Raw genomic sequence first — 4780 nt, forward strand, 5'->3', positions numbered from 1 at the left:
AAAAATCTGTAGAAACCTTCGACAGGGATTTTGTATTAGTATTTATTAAGGAACTTTCTAGAATACAGTGTGCAGGAGTTTGAAAAAATATTCACCTGTTAAGATAAATTGATATAACTCATTGTGCAAAGTTGGGAGAATGAAGGTTCTATAGTTAAGGAGATATTTCACAAAATGTTGTGCCATCTGTTATTGACCGCACTATAATTATGTCCATGTCTTTTGGCAGTACTCCTTCGATAGCCGGGATTTGCGCTATACAAATGCTTTCTGGTCTCTTCTTCTTCTTCTTCTTCTTCTTCTTCTTCTTCTTCTTCTTCTTCTTCTTCTCCTTCTCCTTCTCCTTCTCCTTCTCCTTCTCCTTCTCCTTCTTCTTCTTCTTCTTCTTCTTCTTCTTCTTATTATTATTATTATTATTATTATTATCATCATTACTGTTATTATTTTTATTATTACTATTACTATTATTATTATTATTATTATCATTATCATTATCATTTCTTCTTCTTCTTCTTATTATTATTATTATCATCGTCAGGATTAACTCATTCCGCCCGGAGGGTCGTCGCTCGCCGAAGACGGTCTCCGCGGAGGAACGACTCAGTCGTCGTTTTTTTCATAATATTATGTGAGGCATCGTGGTGAAATCAGGCGCTTGTCAAAATAATGAAAGTTAAGAAACTGGTATTTTTCAGCAGGTTTTTTAATTGTTTGTCGAATTTTTGCTTTTTGGCTCAGCACCTTTCATGTCCATTAAAAAATTTCTTTGTGTGGGTTTTACTTTTTTTTTTTTTAACCGTTGATTAAAGGGACCAAAAATGTACATTTTCAGTTTTCACGGACTCTCAAGCTCAGGAAATAACTCAACTTTGGCGGCCATTTTCTTGCCTCTGAAACCAGGTGACCCCCACCTCCTTTAATTGTCGATGTCTCAACTTGTACCCAAGATAAATGGATTTTTTTTCTCTGACATCTAGATAAATGAACAAGCTTTAAGATGATACCAATAACCCCATATGCTCAAAAATTGACAAACGCCTGATTTCAACGCGACGTGACACATATTATCATACATATGGTTTTATAACTCGGTTCCTACAACTACTTTTGGCAATATTTTGCAACTTCCGAATGTATTTGCATCAAGACCGGAAGCTTGTTACCTAGCTTTGTTATTAGTCGGTTTTTTAAAGAGAATTTTGCGTAGATTTTTTTTAGTCTGAAGTGTCGATCGAAATAAGTAAACCCGTTTGTTTCCAATAGCAACAATGGCCAATAGCAACGGTTCACGCAAAATGAACGCCCCCGTAAAGCTTTACGCTGGTCGACGTGACTAATATAAGATTTTTTTTAAAAATTCTGATTACATTGTCAGCCACAAAAACTTAGACTTAACCCTATCCGTACGTCGTGTTTTACTATCGTATCCAAACGACGTGGCGAACTCTGTACCACCACTTAACCCTATCCGTACGTCGTGTTTTACTATCGTATCCAAACGACGTGGGGAACTCTGTGCCACCACTTCCCAAAGAGGAAATTTACTCGTTAATCCGATCCGTACGCTTTGCATAACGGTCTGTCAAAATGATTTTTTGAGCAATACTGAAAGTTTCAAAGAGATCTTCGTACTAGAAGTATTCTTAAATGTGAAGAATACAACCCCGGGGGTACAAAATGACCCCAAGGCTTACGGATAGGGTTAAATTAGAGTAATATCCAACTGGTGGAAATAGCAGGGACGATATTGACAACGGGGATGAAACTGACCAGACTTTGAGTGGGCGTCCCACTCTATCAGGGGCAGTTTAGATGAATCATCCATTAGTCATAACCTGCCCACAAAGCCTAGATCTTATAGTGCTTACAATGTATCTCTCTCTCTCTCTCTCTCTCTCTCTCTCTCTCTCTCTCTCTCTCTCTCCCCCTCTCTCTCTCTCTCTCTCTCTCTCTTGGCCACCCCCTCTCTCTCCGCCTCTCCCCCACCTCTCTCTCTATCTCTGGCTGTCTCTCTCCTTCTGTCTTTCTATCTATCTATCTCTCTGTCTATTTATCTATCTATTGCTCCTGCTCCCGTATTTTATTTATATATCTCAATCTCTGTCTTCTGTTCTCTTCACACACACTCACTCTCTTGCTCGTTTCTCTGTCTGTCTGTCTGTCTGTCTGTCTGTCTGTCTGTTCGAACTCTGTGTGTGTGTGTGTGTGTGTGTGTGTGTGTGTGTGTGTGTGTGGGTGGGTGTGCGTGTGTGTCTCCAGTTCCTCATCTCTGCCGAGGGGTGAAAGGCTAACTTGCTTGAAAGGGTATTCAAAGTGAGATAAAAAAAAAACCAAGTAGAAATGATGCCAGATACGAAAGACTTTCCCACAAAGGGAACTTCACAAAATTTCTTATTCCAGGCAGCATCACCCAGTTGTGAATTAAAACAAATCCTGAATATTCTACCCATATTATATATTCACCCTCAAAATTAAGCGATAAAAATATTACATTTAATGACTCTATTTCCACTTTGGTTAAAATGTAATCATAACTTCTTAACGCCAGGAGGGAATAATAATTGTCTCAAGGTTTTTCAACAACAAATTTAACCTCAGAATGAGAATACACAAATAGAAGGCAAAGAAAGCAGAGAAATGAAAATATAACAAATTACTTTATAGCAATTTGGTTTCTAATTTGGCTGTATTTGTCTACCTGTTCGTGAGCTGATAAGGGCAGTAAAAAGTCAATGGCGAAAAAAACAAAACAAGAACAAAAAACAAGCCTCAAAAGCAGCCATGAGATAATTAGGAGTCAGCTCCCCTCGTCTTTTTTCGCTAGACTCGACGAATTGTTAGCTTACATAATGTTAACCTGTGGTGCCTGCGACTGTTAACTAATACGGGGTGCCATTGGGGGGTCGGGTCATTTCGGGGCGGTTTCCTAGTATAGTGCTGGGCAGCTAGGTTCCCGATTATTGAGCGCTAGGAATCGTAAGGAATCGACTCCGAACCCAATTACTTATTTTCTAATGATGTTATTTCTTCCGGTGGTTACCTGGTTGGCTCCGAGCATCCTCAGGATTTAGGATAACCTTGATTTCAGAACACTACGAAGCATCAACTTTTATTTCTCAAAAATACATAAAAAAAAAAAAAAAGATTTTAATGATTAAGCTGACTGGTAACCGTTGGTTTACGTTAAAAAGGGTCGGAACTTTTCTTCCGTAGCATTAACCGTGGGAATCGGTTCCGGAATCAATTCTTCCCCCTGCTCTATTTCTTAGCCAAATTGAGAGCGCAAAGCGGCTATCGTGACACAAGCCAATCGCGCCTGACTCGTTGCCTTATAAACAATCTTAAACGCGTGTATTTTCAGGCGACGAGTCGGGTGATCGGCCAGACACGACCCTACCCTACCCGATCCCATGCACAATGAACACCCCGTATAATGAAAGTGATCGGAAAGGGGTCGACAGGGTATAATTTATTAAGTTGAAATGAAACAGTTTTGAGTGTTGTGTACAAGGCTATGGCATGTATTTGACGGTGACGATGTTCCCAAATCACGGAAGGGAAGCAGTGATGTGATTATCTCTTCTATTATCTATTTGTGGTGGCCGAATTTTGCTTTTCAAAAGACTTTTTAATGCCTGCATTGATCGACAAGCGGATTTCGCCAAAAGATTCTTTAAAATATTCTCCAGATCATGACGCTCTTCGTTTTTTCAGTTTTGAGACAGTTTTGCTGCAAAAAGCTAAATTTCTTTCTTTCGCCGATCGGTTATGTAGGCCGACACTTCTGTCTCTGTAATTTTAGAAAAATCCGCAAGGTTTGTTTATTTCAAGTCGTTCTTCCGTTCGATCTAGCCTATCGCGCATTGTCGCGCAATACTGAGCACTATTTTAAGTGTGCGACCCGTATAGATCTAGCCCATAGAGTTACCCCCTATAGTGTACATCTATGATCTAGGCTCATGTTTTCTTTTCTTACCAATGACTTTCAGTTGATGTTAATGCACCGATCATTCCTCTCATCGAAAGGGAGCCCAGCTAGTCTATTATATTTGTGAAAGTTTGTCACTTTTGCCCCCTCAAACTTCCGAACCACTTTACTTTCGAATTTGAAAAAAAATAACGATGGTTCAAAATCATTTAAAAGGTGCACAGTTTTGTTTGAGGAGCCTAAAATAACTGTAGTTTAATGTTCAGTTTTTCATTAGTTTCGTTCAGATTTAATCTTGGGAAAGTCCGTCTTTTTAGACGCCATTGTGAACAAGTGAGGCTTCCGTTCGTAAGCCGTGCGCACTGGTTTCACAATGACTTGATGATCTACGATTATTCTAGGTACGTTCATTGAATGTGTACCCAGCTTGTTTCATTATCTAGACGCTTCGCCCCTCTGTCTCTGTCTCTTTTTTGTTCTGTCTCGGCCTACTTCTCTGTCTACCTTTTTATTTCTCTCTCACTCTTTCCTTTTCCCTCGTTGTCTTTCTCCCCCCCCCCTCTCCCCCCTCTCTCTCTCTCTCTCTCTCTCTCTCTCTCTCTCTCTCTCTCTCTCACTCACTCTCCCCCTCTCCCCCTCTCCCCCTATTAACAGACGTCCCATATTAGGACATTAACTCAATTACTACTTTAGAAATTAAAAAGTACCAATAATTGGTGAGTTTTGAGTTCAACTTCAAATTACATGTTTGTATTTAGGTGTCTCTCAAAAAATGCCCCTGGTCATGTCGAGTAATGAGTCTAAAATTAACCTAAGACCTGAATATTTGCTTGTTAAATCAATTCAACTGAG

This window comes from Aplysia californica, unplaced genomic scaffold (genome assembly GCF_000002075.1).
Source record: "Aplysia californica isolate F4 #8 unplaced genomic scaffold, AplCal3.0 scaffold00209, whole genome shotgun sequence".
NCBI lineage: Eukaryota > Metazoa > Mollusca > Gastropoda > Aplysiida > Aplysiidae > Aplysia > Aplysia californica.